Below are 16385 nucleotides of genomic sequence, written 5' to 3' on the forward strand. Positions count from 1 at the left end.
GAAAGCAGGCGCGGGAGGAGACCCCGAAAGCAGGTCTGCAGTGGGTTTCCAGGCAGAGGACCAGCCAGGCTGCACCTCCCCCACCTGCCCCTAGACAAGGTCCCCTTGTTTAGATTAGCTTAATTACCCCACGAAAATCAATGAACAAGGATCTTTTTAAACATGGAACTTTTAAAATGTGCTTCAAGTGGCTTTTTTCCCCCTCCCCGGTGTCAAATGCTAAGCCTTTGTGAATTCAGGCGCCCTCAGACTACAGACTAGGGAGATGTCTGTCATGTTTGTGGAAATGAAGCTTCTCTACCAGGCCACGTAGTTAAAGAGCCATTTTCAACCTCTTGCCATACAGGTGGAGGTGACACAGGAAACATCTAGTGGAGGCTTGATGTTCACAAAGTGGCTTCCTCAGCAAGTGACATTCAAGGGAGCCCTTTAAAGAAGGTCGAAACATCCACAGACTTAGAGGGCAGCCCCCTAACCTCACCCACTTAGGGCTTTCCTGTGGCTGATCATGGCCCTTGGAGGACAGGCTGATACTGTCTCATCTTAGCAGGCGTGGAGGGCAATGCCCAGAAGGGCTGTGCATCCGCAGGGATCATTTGTTGAGTGGGCTCATCTTGAGGTAAGCACACCACTAGTTTTTTGAGAGAGATTGTGAGGTCAGTGCAAGCCTTGGAGTTGGAGAGAAGGGCCCTGAACTCTGTTCAGCTTAGCTGCCGTGTAGCTTCTGGACCTTAGGTAAGGTAGGATTCCTTTTCCAAAAACAGTGGCTATAGCCACGTTATTTTGAAGTCATCTCAGGCTCATCTCTGTGTCTATTGTGGGCTCCAAACACAGGTTCACTCTCAGAGTCTATGGGGAATCCCAAGGGAACTCCAACAAGTTGTACTGGGCATTTTGCCCCCAAGTACATGCAAGAGTACAGGAGTGGGACTTGCTCAGCCAGAGAGGTTTGCATAACCTTTTCAAGTCATTGAGCTTGGGCTCCTTACCCTCCCATCTCTGCTTGGCCCAGACCCAGTGAGGTAGGCATTGTTCAGACCCAGGTCTCCGTGCTTTCATCCTCTTTAAACATGTTGAAAGATTTTGCTGGCAGTGAGAAGAAGCTACCTTCCTAAACCTGGGCCCAGAGGTACTTAATTTGCTATATTCAAAAAGTACTTTCCAACCTGAGATCCCGTTGTGCTACTTGGTTGAATTTGTTTTTGTTTTTGTTTTGACAGAGTCTCACTATGTCACCCTCAGTAGAGTGCCGTGGTGTCACAGCTCACAGCAACCTCTAACTCTTGGGCTTAAGTGATTCTCTTGCCTGAGCCTCCCAAGTAGCTGGGACTACAGGCTCCTGCCACAATGCCTGACTATTTTTTTTTGTTGCTGTTGTCGTTGTTCAGCAGGCCCGGGCTAGGTTTGAACCTGCCAGCCTCGGTGTATATGGCTAACCACTGTGCTATGGGCGCCGCTGAGCCTTGTTTTTGTTTTGGGGGTAGAGTCTCACCTTGTTGCCCTCAGTATTGTGCCATGGAACTATAGCTCACAGCAACCTCAAACTCTTGGGCTTAAGTGATTCTGTTGCCTCAGCCTCCCAAGTAGTTACAGGTGCCTGCCACAAATGCCTGGCTAGTCTTTTTTTTTTTTTTTTTTTTTTAAAGAGACGGTATCGCTTTTGCTCAGTCTGGTCTAGAACTCCTGAACTCAAGCAATCCACACCTGCCTTGATTTCCCATCTCCCAGAGTGCTAGGAGTATAGATATGCATACACTGCCTGCCCTTTGGGTTGAATTTCTGTAGATTGTTCTAAGGGCTAAAAGTTCTTCCTCTCATTCCCGGAGCAGCTTGATTTTACTGGGAACCAGATTTTTCCCATTTCAAAGAAAGGAAAAACTTGAGTGAAAGTACATAGTAAACCCTTGAAATAGATGATGAAGAGCTATTGAGATAGTGTACTTACTTGGTTTAGATGGAGTGGTCACTATATATATTTTTATGTATGAATCTTATTGTACAATTTTAAGAAATCACTAAGGCATTGTTAAGACCAGAAAAAATAAGCTCTTCTTTGCCAACAATTTAGTCATTTTAAGGAAATAACGTTTATCCAAGAGTATGATTTTTGGTTTGGATAGGAAGGGAATATTTTTCCCATCAACTTTTTGTGAGGGGAGTGGTTTTGACCTCTCTACATTGGAGATGAAATTGTTTATCTAGAGGGTGTTGAACCTGAGGTGAGGGCTGGGTGAGCGTCAGTAGAAGGCAGCTCTTTGTCACCAGCAGTGGTTTAAATTAGGAATATTTTAAAGTTATATTGCTGTAATCCATATAATACATTTGAAAAACTAGCACATACTGGGCGGCGCCTGTGGCTCAAAGGAGTAGGGTGCCAGCCCCATATCCTGGAGGTGGCAGGTTCAAACCTTCAAACCTGGCCGTGGCCAAAAGCTACAAAAAAAAAAAAAAGGCTCAGGGCTTGTGGCTCAAGTGGCTAAGGCACCAGTCACATACACCTAAGGTGGCGGGTTCGAATCCAGCCCACGGCTGCAACCAAAGAATAGCCGGGCATTGTGGTGGGCGCCTGTGGTCCCAGCTACTTGGGAGGCTGAGGCAGGAGACTCGCTTGAGCCCAGGAGTTGGAGGCTGCTGTGAGCTGTGATGCCACAGCATTCTACCCAGAGGGACAGCTTGAGGCTCTGTCTCAAAAAAAACAAAAACAAAAAAAACCTAGCATATATTTAAGTTGTCATCTAAACTTTTTTAATCTAATTTTGGATAGTTGTAAAAGATGTAATTTCTATTATGGAAATGTAGGCACTTAAACCATATTGCTCTTTTTAAAGTATCCAGTGCTAAATACACTAATGATTTGATGCCCTTTGTCAATCAGTCACCCTTTAGAGAAATATATGAACAAACTGGGTTTTTTTTGAGACAGGAGTCTCAAGCTGTCACCCTGGGTAGAGGGCTGTGGCATCACAGCTCACAGCAACCTCAACTCTTGGGCTGAAGTGAGTCTCTTGCCTCAGCCTCCCAAGTAACTGGGACTACAGGTGCCTGCCACAACGCCCGGCTATTTTTTTTTGTTGTTGTGGTGGCGGTTGTCATTGTTGTTTTAGCTGGCCTGGGCCGGGTTCGAATCCACCAGCCTCAGTGTATGTGGCCAGCGCACTGCCCACTGCACCTATGGGCACCGTCTGAACAGACTGTTTTTAACAGTTGTGAAACTTACATCATTTCTTTTCCTTTGTAAATGTATATGTTTGCTCCATTATTCCTCATAGAATTTTATTCTGAAGTATTTTGCTTTTATACTCGAAAGTCTATAGATCATTCTTCATTCTTCTCTGTGACAAAAGTATATATAAATTGCACTTTAAAACATTTCTGTGATCCTGAGACTGTGTTAACGCAATACAGAAGGATGTTTTTGTTGTAATTATTACCAGCTCAGAATTGGTCACAGAAGCATAAACATGTCATTGATCTTGATAAGATCACAGAATAATACATTGAGAGGGAGTCTCTTAAAGAGCTGAGTAGGGGGCCGGGCGGGTGGCTCACGCCTGTAATTCTAGCACTCTGGGAGACTGAGGTGGGTAGACTGCTGAGCTTACAGGTTGAGACCAGCCTGAGCCAGAGCGAGACCTCCTCTTTAAAAATAGCCGAGCATTGTGGCGGGCACCTGTAGTCCCAACCACTTGGGAGGCTGAGGCAAGAGAATCACTTGAGCCCAAGAGTTTGAGGTTGCTGTGAGTTGTGACAACGCAGCACTCTACCAAGGACTACAAAGTGATACTCTGTCTCCAAATAAATAAATAAATAAATAAAAGAGCTGAGTGGGGGTCTGTTTAAGGTGTTTTGATTAAAGGAATCAGTGAACTGTTCTCAGTACAAAGGTTCATCTCGAACCTCAGCCGCTGGAACATTGTCTTAGAAGAGTACCTTCCTCTTGTCTAGGCAGGACAAGGGGATTGTGAAGGTGACCTTGAGTGGAGGTGGAGGGGTCCTATAGGCACTGGGGCTCCCCCGGCCAGGTCAGGTTGGGGGAGGAATTGATGAGGACCTTGAGGGGCTCTCCATGCTCCCAGACCTGAGAGCCCCTTCAGACATTTTGGTGTTTGCACACTGCTGCAAAGTGCTCCTGAGTACTCAGAGTTACTGGGCCTGGTTGAGCGCTCGCTTACCACTGGCCAGGCCATGGTGCCAGTGCTGCTCCATGTTATACTTTAATATTTAATTGGGTTTTTTAAAGTAATTTGTATTTAAGGATAAAGATGATAAATTTCATGACTGCCTGTGTTTCAGTTAGTGGAGATGCATTTTTATGTGTTTGGGTTAAAATGTAAGCAGATGGAATTGTTCCTTGAGTTAAATTTTAATTTGCCAGAAACAGGTGTGTGTTAGGAGGCTAACCTAGAGCTCTTTGGAGTCCCTGGAGGCTCTCACCAGCAGGAGTCTAGTAACCCTACCTGGCTCCTCTGCCTTCCCAGGGCAGCACTGTGCATGCCCAGGGGCTCTGCTTGTCTGGTTGTGTCTGGAAGTAGGACCATTGGATAGGGTCAGGCTTTGGAAGGGTGGGACCTCTTCCCAACCCAGGTGAGGCTGGTGGGGGCACTGACACCTGGCGCCCAGAGAATTCACTTAGATCTGGAGATGCTCCAAGAGCATAAACGGTGGCTATTTATTTGAAATTTGGCATGAAAATCAGTTTAGTAATTTAAAAGCACCAACAAATTACTCTACCTTTATACTCCGAAACAGAACATGCTATGGTTTGAGAGTGGCGGGCTTCATTCACATTATGCAATAGTTTTATTATTGAAGGGCAGAGTCTATACAGCTGAGGTCTCTGGCATCACCTAGCTTCATGGTAGAAGGGCACAAGCTTCCTCCCAGCCTATAGATTTGAGTAATGGGGCCAGCTGGAATCTGTCTATGAAGAGGGGAGGCAATCATGTCTGCAGATGTGGGGCCAGTGCCTTTGTTCCTAGGGTTGAGTGACCATAGGTACTGGGTCCAAGAGCATGTTCTAGGAATCCTGTGCTTTATACACAGAGCCAAGAGTGGCACTGGGCCTTGCCACCCTGTGGAACAGGGTGAAATAATCATGCAGGTGGAGTCTCTGCAGATCTCTTCACTAAGCAACAAATCCCTATTTACATTTTGTAGGCATTTTGGGCATCAGCATTAAGATCAAGGCTTCAGGATCTTAAAGAAAACACTTTGGGGCGGTGCCTGTGGCTTAAAGGGGTAGGGCGCCAGCCCCATATGCCGGAGGTGGCGGTGGCGGGTTCAAACCCAGCCCCGGCCAAAAACTGCAAAAACAAAAACACTTTGGGGGGTGCCTTAGCTTCTAAAGGAAAACAGGTACAGTGGGCTTCAGTTTGATTCTAGAAATTCCTGTCCTAACCTGGGGCTTCACTCCAGTGTGCTTATCTGCCCCCAGCCAGGAGCACCAGAGTGACTGATGGGGTTTTCATATCGCTTATGCAAAGCTGCTTGCATTAAAAACTCCAGGACCGAAGTCCTCCCCCATCAGGCCGCTCACCACTCCCCTCTGCTGGCTGGAGCCAGATCTCCAGGGGCCTGTAGCCGTTAACGTGCCCATTTGAGAAGCAGCTCCGGCCCGGTGCAGAGAGAGGCACCACCAAATTGTCTTATTTGCACACAGGTTTTCCAGGTGAGCTGAGGGAAGGTTGCATGCTCTTTAAGCCATTTCTAGTTCATCACTGAACTCCAGGCAGTCCCCAGGTTATGGCTGAGCTTTGTTCTTAAGTTGGATTTGTATGTAAGTTGGAATAGGTACATTTATCTATTACCTGTAACAGCCTCCATTCCTAAGTACGAGTTGTATTAACTTATTTATAACATTTATTCTATAACCTATATTCCGATGTCTCCAGTGTTTTGATTCTGTAGAGGGCAGGGACAGGCCCAGCACCTTCTACTCTGTAGGGGAAACTTTTCCAAGCCTGGCTTCCTCTTTGCACACAGGGTAGGGGCTAGGCCATCCTTGGCTTTGTGACCTTGGCCCAGAAGCCACTGACTACTCAGAGCTTCAGCTTCTGTGTGATAAACTGGGGCATAAGATGGATTTTTGTCTCCGGTGCCTAGTCTGCCCTTGAGGAATGGCATGGGGGCCAACCCTGGCTGCGCTCTCCCCAGTAGAAGCAGGTGAGGCTAGAGCTTCATTCTCCTTCAGCAGATAAGGGAAAGGGGGCACATGATAAGCAGCTGAGCCTGGGTGCACACTGGGCACTGGACTGCCTTGAGCCCTACTTAAAAGTGCCATTTGTTTTCTGCCCAGAGAAATGTGGCAGTGCCATCCGTTCCTCAGATTCTACCTCGAGGTATCGTTGCAGTTGCACTGTGTGCCAGGTGGGTACAGCTGGGGAGGCTCTGTGGCTATACCTGTGCCCCTCCTCCCTGGCTAGGAGCTTGGAAGGAAGGACCCTCCAGCTACAGCAGGTACAGATGGGGCCCTGCCTTGGTTCCCCTGGTCTCCTGACGTGCCCTTGAGCTCCCATTTGTTTCTCACAGGCCAGCCAGTGGGCTTGCTGGGCCCTCCTCCAGTGCCCTATTTTGTCCTGTGTCTGGACTGGTGGCTAGGGAAGGACTGGGCCTGCTGTGGTGCTTTCTGTCCTCCATCCTGGAGACACTCCCTGAGTGGTTGCTCTGCCAGGTGTGAGGCAGGTACTGGAGAAGCTGGTCCTCTGGGCACCATGAGGCAAGCCTGAGAATACCGAGGAGGGCAGCTGGCCTGAGGGCAAGCAGTGCTTGAACTGAACAGAAGGACCTTCTTAACTTTATCATGGAGGTTTTGAAACATACCTAAAAGTAGCAAAAGTCGTGTGATAGTGTTATTCCTGCCAACATCAGCAGTTAGTAAATCTTGCTGGTCTTTGAACTGAGTTTTAAAGGACACAACCCGTAGGAAGAAGGGAAGATACCTGTGGGGCCAACCTGTTTTGCTGCAGGGGCCATGGCGGCCTCAGGTGGATGGCTGAGTGGACCAGACAGGTACATGGAGAATGTGTATAGTTTTTTTCGCTTCAGTACTGACTATATGTGTGAAAAATACTGGTCACTTTTCACAAAATGAAATGGTGATATTTAAAACTAATAATATGTAAAATAAAATTGGAATAATTTTTTTAACACGTGAACTAGCCAGTGGCTATTTTATTAATAATTCAAAATTATATGAGAAGAGAAAAAGCAAGCATTTTGCAATTTCATAGATCTCTGTGAATCCAAACATTTGTGGGTGTAGTTTCTCCTTGGGGGGCAGTGGGCCTGTGTCCCGATAAGGTCCTGTGGGTACTGCCTGTTTGTGGTTGTCAAAGTCAGATAGGTTTTTGATCAAGTTTTGTGGGTCTGTGGGAGAGTCTGGAAGCCAGGTCAGCACAAGCTGTGGTTTCTGACTGGTTATCGTCTGGTTCTGGAAAACAGTTTAAAAATTTTTTAATGCGGCTTTTCTCATGATCCCTCAGAACTTTGTCCATCTGGGGATTTATTTCTGCCCACACAGTTCTGCTTGGGCTTTGGCCTGGAATCCCAGCAGAACATCCTCTACTCTCCTGCCAGACATGAGTGAACCTTCTCCTGCCCCCCCCCTTTTTTTTTAAGACAGAGTCTCACTTTGTCACTCTCCATAGAGTGCTTTAGCATCACAGCTCACAGCAAGCTCTAACTCTTGGACTTAAAAGATTCCCTTGCCTCAGCCTCCCAAGTACCTGCAACTACAGGTGCTTGCCACAATGCCCAGTTATTTTTTGTTACAGTTGTCATTTTTGGTTAGCTGGCTGGGGCCAGATTTGAACCCTCCAGCCTGGATGTTTGTGGCCAGCACCCTACTCACTGAGCTATGGGCATTGCCCCTCCTGGGAGCCCTGGGGCATTCCTTCAGGAACCCAGAGGCATGGGGCAGGTGATGTTTATACTCCCTGAAACACCAAATGGGCTGTAGAAAGAAGGGCCCCAAGGGGGTTTTCTTTTTCTTTTTTCTTTTTTTCTTTTTTTTTTTTGAGACAGTCTTACTTTATCGCTCTCGGTGGAGTGCTGTGGTGTCACAGCTCACAGCAACCTCTAATTCCTGGGCTTAGCCAATTCTCTTGCCTCAGCCTCTTGAGTACCTGCCACTCTTGGTATATGGGGCCAGTGCCCAAGGGAGTTTTCTGAGCCTGTTCCTGTGGCTGCAGTTTGTGAGTGGAGCTTGTTTCCAGTACTGGGTGGTTGGTGGACCTCGGGGACTCTGTGTCTTAATAATCAGGCACCGTGATGAAACAGAAGCTTGGTGGTATAAAAACAACAGACATTTATTTCTCAATAGTCCTGGAGGCCAAGAATTCCAAGATCAAGGTACTGGCAGATTGGGCATCTGAGGGCCCCTTTCTGTATTATACTTGGGCTACATGGCAGTTTCTTCATAGGGTGGAGGGGTGAGGAGTTCCTTTCTGCCTATTTTGTAAGGGCACTATCCCCATTCATGGAAGCCCTGTCCTCATGGTCTGGTCACCCACCAAAGCCCCAGGTCCTAATACCTACCACCTCTCTGGAAGTTAGGATTTCATTGTGCAAGTCTGGGTAGACATAAACATTCAGACCACAGGCTCCGTGACTATAGTCCTAACACGCTTAGTCACCACTAGAACTTAGCTGGTGTTGTACTTTAAGTGCTAACATACCTTGAAGTCATCTATTTCCTGAGTGTTCACGGGGGTCCTTGTGGTGCTACAACATCCCCCGTACATCTTCACCTGGCGCCGTGGTGGGCTCAGTGTGATGTACCACACGGCTTTAAAATTAACTTCTGAATTTACCAACCACTCTGCCCGGAAGTAGTGGTGTTCCTGTTTCATAGGTGAAAAGCCGAGGCTCAGAAACCTCGAGTAACTTGTCTGGGATTCTAACCCCTAACTGAACATCTCTGCTATAAGAGAGATGTGCCCGCGGCATGAAGGCGGTTTTAGTCTAAGCAGAGAAGCCGCAGCTGCAGAATAACACAGAAGCCAGAGCCAGTGACCCAGTGCTCATTCTGCACACAGACGTTGTAAGCTCCAGGTGAGGGTATGCAGGGAAGACTTCCTGAAAGTGGAGGCTTAGGAAGAAGTGAAGCCTGACCTTGGGAGCTGAGTGGCTGTGCCAAAGCACAGAGGTGCGGCTTTAGGGGTGGCACTGTCGCTGCATCACTGTCACTTCCCTGAGTGACCAGGGAAAAGGCAGGGCCTGGACAGAAGCCTTTCATTGAGGGGGTCAGGCTTGAATGGTGGCCTTGTCAGGCTGACCTGCACGGTAGAGACTGTCCTCTTGTACTAGGAGCCAGGGACACCAGGGTGAGGCTGGGATGGGTCCCAGATGCATGGCTGGCTGGGTGTGGAGTCCTGGAGCTTCCCTGGAGCCCTTCAGCTGATGAGAAGTAGCTGCACCAGGCCTCAGCTATGCCAGTTGCTGGGAGCACTGAGGGGCGCTGCCTCAGCTGCACGGCCTTCAGCTGCACAAAGGTGTTTCTTCTCTCTCTGTATCCATTCAGAGCCCCCAGAGAAAAAAGTGGGCACCCCAGGTGGCTTTCCTTGGTGCTTGCAGGCCCTGAAGACCTTTTGGAGGAAGTTAAGCCAAGCAGAGGAGGCTGCTTCCCCCTTCCTCCCCACTGTTAGCACTACCTCCTTCTGTCCTCCCCCTCCTGGGCGCAGGGGTGGCTCAGGAGATAAGACTTGCAAAAGCCCAGCTGCATGCTGGAAGCTCCTTGGATCCCAGCCTTGCAGGACACCCCCAGGAGCAGAGTGAAAAGGGTGCCCTTGACCAGCATGACCTTGATGCAGTCATGTGACAGTGGGTGGATGCAGCTTCGGAGAGGATTTCATTCTTTGGCCTGCTAAGTGCTTATCCTTTCTGATACCAGTTAAACTAAAAAATAACTCTGTGACAAGCTACTCCTCCATTTTTTAAAATGGGAGATATCCTTACCTTTATTATTGGGATCAAGGGACCACCTGAGACAAAGAGGTGACCCCGGGAAAGGGATGGGAGGTCCACAGAGGTTGGACTCCAGTGCCTCCCTCAGACCAAGGCAGACTGTTTCACCCCTGCGGCCCCCAGTCCTACCCATGCAGCAGGCAGGGCTACTGTGAGACCTGAGGGGGCCGGGGCCCATGGTGTCCCTGAAGCCCAGGGAGCTTTCCCATACTAAGCAGGGATCCCCTGCACCCAGATTTTCTCTTGCCATAGCTTATCCTTACTTCTTTCTGGAATGGCAGGTTCCCTGCATGCCAGCGTCAGACAGGACCCCCCCAGGCCTTCCTCTGTGCCTTCTGCCACCTCCCACGGAAAGACTACCCCGTGGAGGCTGGAAGACCTGGTGTCTTATCCTCAGGGTGGCTTGGGGTCCATCAGGGCCCCTGCCATTTCCTGGCTCATTTTCCTCCTGTGAACTGGGGCTGCCACCCTAACACCTGGAAGGCATCAGCAGGAGATGACTTAGGAGTTGGCTCCCATCCAGGACTGCGCCCTCCTGGGGACCCTGCCCTGACCCCCCACCAACCTGGGCTTTGTGCGCTGCCCTTGCCCTGCCAGTTGGAGTTATAGCTTCAACAGGCTCCTGGGGAACACGTTCACAGTTGTCCCTATGACTAGAGTACTGTGCTGTTGCCACCACTCACAGGAGCCAGGGGTGAAGAGATGGCTCTGGGGAAGCCCCCTGGGGCTCTAGGGTCCCAGCCTGGCACCAACAGGGACCTTGTCCCAGACAAGCAGTAGGCCAGTGTTGTTCCCACACACTTCTGTCTTCGGCAGCACCTTGGAGTTGGGTTGTCAAGACTGTTGCTGACAGGGTCATGCCTTCCACTTCCACTCTGGCTTGGCGGGGCCTGGCAGGGCATTGCAGGGCCTTGCGGGGGTTGGCTCCTTTCTCCTGGCAGTGCTGCTTGCCTAGTCTCGGAGGCATTGATTGGGCTCCTACTGTGTGCTGGCACTGGGCTGGGCCCTCAGCAGGTAACAGCAGTGTGGGAGATGAAGCCCCTGTGAAGCCACCTCTGACCAGTCACATCAGTCTTCTCAGGTGGCATGTGTTGGGCGGGGGGCCTAGGGGTGCTGTGTTGGCAGTACACAGGGCCTGACCTGTGTGGCTCACGTCCTTCTGGTCTGCAGCTGTCTGAGGCCCCAAACCAGATTTTCTCAACCCTTCTTCACACCATTCTTTCTTACCTTTTCTTCTGTAGGTCTTGACTTCTTTTTACATGTATATCTTAATTGCAGTAAAGTTTCATACACAAAAGGTGCATTTCCAGCCCCCCCACCCCCACCCCAGCACTCTAAGCTAAGCCAAGGCTGCCATATTCCACTGTCCCCAGGGCATCTTCTCTTGTTGCCCTGTACTTTGTGTACTGTGGGCATTTTCATTCCCACTTTGTGGGCATGAGGTAAGCATGCTGCCATCTCTGCAGCAAATCGCTGAGATGCATTGAATAGGCTCACACGGCCAGCTTCCTGGAGGTGCCTTTCAGCTCCGTTTTCTGTGCAGCGTCCTGAGTCACTGCACACGTCCTGAGTCACTGCACACGTGTGGGTGGTGTAAGCTGGGCCCTGGGGCACACAGGCCCCCAGCTGGGCATCTGGAGTCGGGTCTGCATGGCTACTGTCCTGCAGTTTAGAATCAGCTTCAGAGCTGATGGCTCTACTCTTGATTTGTCAGCAAGGTGGTCAAGAACTTTTTAACGTCCCTCCTTCACAGTTGTCTCTAGGGTAAAGTCTTTATCACTGACACCTTCATGGGCCAGTGGAGACTGTGCCTATGTGCGTGAGCACCCCTCGGTGTCATGGAGTAGGGTTAGTGTCTGTGTCATTGGGTCCCAGTGCAGCCAGGAAGCAGATGGCATCTGCTATAGAGAAGAGTCAATGGCAGGGCCATTCTGGGTGGGCAAGGTCTAGGAACATCAGCCAGGAGGGGTGAAGTGAGGTCCCCATTCTTTTAGGCCTGGCAGGCCCAAGGGTGTGGGAGGAAAGCAGTTACCAGGACCCCCAGAGAGAGGAGCTGTCAGGAAAGGTCAGAGAGGGCCACAGCCTTCCGTGGGGGGCCTGGTCATCCAGTGGTGACTGGCCTCTAGCACATGTGCCTGCATGGCCTCCCTGGGCACGTGGAGGGCCCTTTGCCCTACAGCCTCCTGGTGTGGTTCCCTGTCTTCGGGGTCCTGGGCAGGGGCAGGAGGAAGGAACTGCCTTGGCCAGTGTAGCTGAGAAACACAGCCCAGAGCAGGCCTGGCTGGTCAGGTCACAGCTGTGACCTCACTGGGGATGTGTTCAGGTCTTGCTGGTGTGTCTGCTATGAGAGGCCTGGCAAGTGGGGTGTTTGTTAGATCTGGTTTCTGTGAACCGTGACCAGCAAGCAGCTCTTGTAATCTCTGACCACCTGGCAGGCAGAGTGGTGACCCTGAGTGCCAGACTTGGTGAAGAGCAGGGAATAGGGCAAGAGGCCACCCCAGGGCCTTCTTTCAACCTAATGTGCAGATTGGATGAGAGTTTTATCTGGAGGATTCTAATGTTTTGGTTGTGAAATGTGAAACCTGTGTTTTGCTGAGTCTGTTTTTTTTTTTTCTTAGCTCAGTGTTTCCTTGCCTGGGTCTGCCCTGGGTTCCTTTTCAAAACTTGTGAGCTGTTTCCACACAAGCCCATTGTCGCCCTGGCTAGCCAAGTAAGTAACATTTTCCCAGGGACTCACCTCCAGATACCACTGCTTGCCTGATGGATTTTAATTTACTTGACAGAATGACAATTGTTTTACTTGTTTTCGTTCATGCCTCTGGGATCAGGTCTAGAAAATGTGGTTTGAGCATTACTTCCTGACATCACCAAGTATGTGTTTGATGAATTCCAGAAAAATCCCAGCTCTATAATGATCTGGGTTGGTCCTTACAGTCTTCCTAAACCTAGAGTCTGTCCATCTCTTGTTTCCTTTTTTTCTGCTGGCCTTTTTTTTCTCTTGTGTGAAACTAAATTGTTCAACTAACTACAGGGAAGACTCACTCTAAAAAAAATTAGGAGAAGATTATGTAATAACCATGTCACAACAAAAACTGCTTTTCACCAGTCATGTGAGCGTGCCTTGTCCAGACTAGGCTAATTATTCACCTCTTCTGGGTCATGGATTCCTTTGAAAATCTGGGTAAAGCCATGGACTGCTTTCTCATCTGGTGTGGATAAGCACCATCTTATGTACGCTTAGGAGATGATCGTGTGTCTGCTGATGCCCATCTGGGTGAGATCTTCCTCGGTTGCTGGCCCAGGTTAGAGACCCCTGTCGGGTGGGCTGCTGGTAGCCTAGTCCCTGGGAAGAAGACAGGCTGCTGACGTGCTGGGGCTGGCCATGGGCTCATCCCTTCCACCAGGAGAAAGGGTGCTGTCCTCACACCTCGTTTGTTGTGTTTAGAGCGGGGCTCCAGCCATATCTGCGGTATGACTACAGTGCTATGGAGGTGGCGACACAGGTGCCCCAAATTTGCTGTGTGGGAAAATGAAGCATAGTTAAAATTAGCAGTTAGAGCCACAGCGAGTCAAGTTTGTCCAGAAGCCTCATGTGTTGAGAGGTGTGGTAGGATGGGAGGGGCGGTGGGATATCACCCCTGAGCTGAGCTGAGGGCAGACATCAGGCTTGGAGCTGTGGCAGGTGCAGGAGTCTTGGGTCAGACCCCTGTCACCTGTGTGTGTAGTTAATACCACAGCCACCTGAGAAAGCGTGCGTTTCCCTTTATATGTTGCGTAGAGGTGGAGATGGTGTGTGGTGTAATACATGGATCGCTCATCCACTATATAGATGATATGTATTATATGCCCATATATAATCATATGTATTTTATATACAGGTATATCGTATTATCTAATATAATCAAATAATGTGCAGGTTTTGCTTTTTACTTCTTTATTTTTGTGTATTTATTGGTTTATTTTTTGAGACAGAGTCTCACTTTCTTGCTCCTGGTAGAGGCATCACAGCTCACAGCAACCTCAAACACTTGAACTTAAGAGATTCTCTTGCCTTAGCTTCCCAAGTAGCTGGGACTTCAGGCACCTGCCACAGTGCCCGGCTATTTTTTAGAGCCTGGGGTCTTGCTCTAGCTCAGGCTGATCTCAAACTCATGAGCCACCACGCCCAGCCTTGCTTTTTATTTCCTTAAAGTCCTCTGAGGAATTCTGGCTGTTGAGATTCTGAGCCCTTCTGCAGCTCACTCTCACTGACTTAAGGGTGGCCTGTTCCCTAGGGGCTGTGACCTGCCCTCTGAAGCTGTAATGGCCTTGCCCAGGTCCTGAGCCCACCTGGCAGAGAAGGCTCATGGCTGGTCCCGCTCTTCAGAGCCCAGGGAGACCCTGTCAGGCCAGTCTGTAAAGTTGTCTCTCTGCCTTGGTCAGATAAAGCAGACACATCTTGGTGTGAACAGGTACCAATAGTCCTTGGCAGTCTGTCCCTTTGTCTGCAGTCCTTGCTTTAGTGATACACTGCTCACGGTTCAAGTGGTGCCTCCGTGGCTCCTGGACTTCCCTCCAGATGCCAGTCTGTCATGTATGGAAGGGGTGTGGTAAAGGGCTGCCTGGGATGTAATTTCTGCCATTACAAAGGGCAGGAACACGGCCTGTCTTGGCTCCTGTCTTCTATTTATTCCTCAGCCTCTTCTTGAAGTTGCCCTCCTGGGAGGCGTCACTGGCCGCCCCCTGCCCCGACCTTGTGCTTGCTGCTTCCTGGAGCCGCCCTCCTGCCCTCCCTACCTTGCAGGTCTCTCAGCAGGTTGAGGCCCTGCTTGTCCTCTGGGACCTCATCTTCTGCCTCTGCACTCCCTGTCGGGAGTTGGGGTCCTTTCCTAACCCTCTCCCCCGCTTCACCCCAGGATTAGCATCTTGGCATTACTGACGCATTTGACTGCAGCCCACACCTGCCAGGTGCCTGTGCCAGCTGCCTGTCCCTCTGCCTTCAGATAAGGATTCTCATGAGGAATACAGTGGCATAGGGACTCGTGCCCTTCCCTGTCTTGCTATCTTTCTTATCCAGTGGTGGCCCTGCCCGAAATAGCTGGAGCCACACATAGAATAAGCACCCAGAGGACAAGGACCATTGCCCCACCCCAGCGCTGACCATAGGCAGCAGCACACTGCTTGCTGAGCCCGTTGCTGGGTCTTTCGGGGCAGGGTGGCACTGTGGTACAATATGGGTTGCTAGCTGAAGTGCGGTAGGCCTTTGCAGTTGAAGTTTGCATTTTCCTGACCTGACACAGCTTGGACATCTCTAAAAGCCGGTTGTGTCTCTATTTCTGTGAACTTTCTACTCCTGGTCTTTGTCCATTTTGCATCAGGTGGCCAGCTCTGCGGGGAGGTTCTCAGTGAGTGGCCGTGGCCACGCCCCCTCAGGGGTGTGGGTAGTAGTCCCAGTCTGCCAGGCTTTACTCCTGTGCCCAAGTAGGCGTTCTCTCCTAGGATGGAGCGGTCACTGTGTCGTGTGTGGTGGAGGAGGCTTCATCTGGGGCCGCAGCAGCTCTTGCCCATGGCACCTCCCTCCTGCCCTCGACCAGCTGCTCCTGTTCCAACGGCCACCCAGATGTGGCACTAGTAGTCTTTGTAGTGTTCTGTTCTGTACTGTGTTGGGGCGCCACCTTGTCACAGTCCTGAGGCCCATGTGTGTTTGGGTCTGCTTTGGGGTTTCCTCTCCTGGTCTGTTGGGCTGTTGCCACTTCTGGTTGGGGACACACCAGGTGGTGTGCCTGCTCCCCTGCCCGCCCCTTTCACATACCACTGCTTTCACTTTCACATTCTGTTGGATAGTCTTACATATTTTTGAAACTCTTTAGGATCTCTCTCCAATTAAAAACAAGAGGAGGAAAGAACCCTGTTGGCACTTTATGGGGGGTGAGGCAGGGACATGTGGGCCTGTTGGTGCCCCTCAGGACATGCGAGGCTTTCCTTGACTGGTCATAGGTGTCTTTTGTGAAGTGTGTTCTCAGGTATCAGCCCTGATCCGTCATATGGGTAATAGGTGCTCTGTGTGTAAACGTGTTAGACGACTGGGCCTTTCCACTGGGGAGTCGGTCTCAGAGGGTGTGGACAGTACAGAGGCAGGCCGCTAACAGTGCGCACCAGACTGCCTGCATGCTAATCTGGCATGCTTGGGGCAAATGACCGCCTCTTGTGCCTCAGTTTCCTTATCTGTAAAATGGGGCTAATAATGAGGCTCTTAGTACTGGATTGTTGTGAGTTTACGTACATGCAGAATACAGAATAGTGACTTGTTCATGGGACGTGAATTGTGAGTTTCAGCTACAATCACACACTCACACAAGCAGTTTTTTTTTATTTTTAATTTAAAAAAAATTTTTTTTTTTTTTTTGAGACAGAGTCTCAAGCTATCACCCTGGGTAGAGTGC

The 16385-nt window shown here is 49.9% G+C and overlaps 1 protein-coding gene across 3 annotated transcripts in view; it reads left to right on the plus strand.

Annotated features, from left to right (window-relative positions):
• The first annotated feature begins 12758 nt into the window (after positions 1 to 12758).
• SLC45A4 (solute carrier family 45 member 4) overlaps positions 12759 to 16385 on the plus strand; it is a 67380-nt gene continuing 63753 nt past the window's right edge. For all 3 annotated transcript variants that reach the window (XM_023514964.1, XM_023514963.1, XM_023514965.1), the window contains exon 1: positions 12759 to 13265. The gene's annotated coding sequence lies outside the window, so the exon portion shown is untranslated. The remainder of the gene's footprint in view (positions 13266 to 16385) is intronic.

This window comes from Otolemur garnettii, unplaced genomic scaffold (assembly GCF_000181295.1).
Source record: "Otolemur garnettii isolate 467f Iridium unplaced genomic scaffold, OtoGar3 scaffold00062, whole genome shotgun sequence".
In the NCBI taxonomy this organism is placed as follows: domain Eukaryota; kingdom Metazoa; phylum Chordata; class Mammalia; order Primates; family Galagidae; genus Otolemur; species Otolemur garnettii.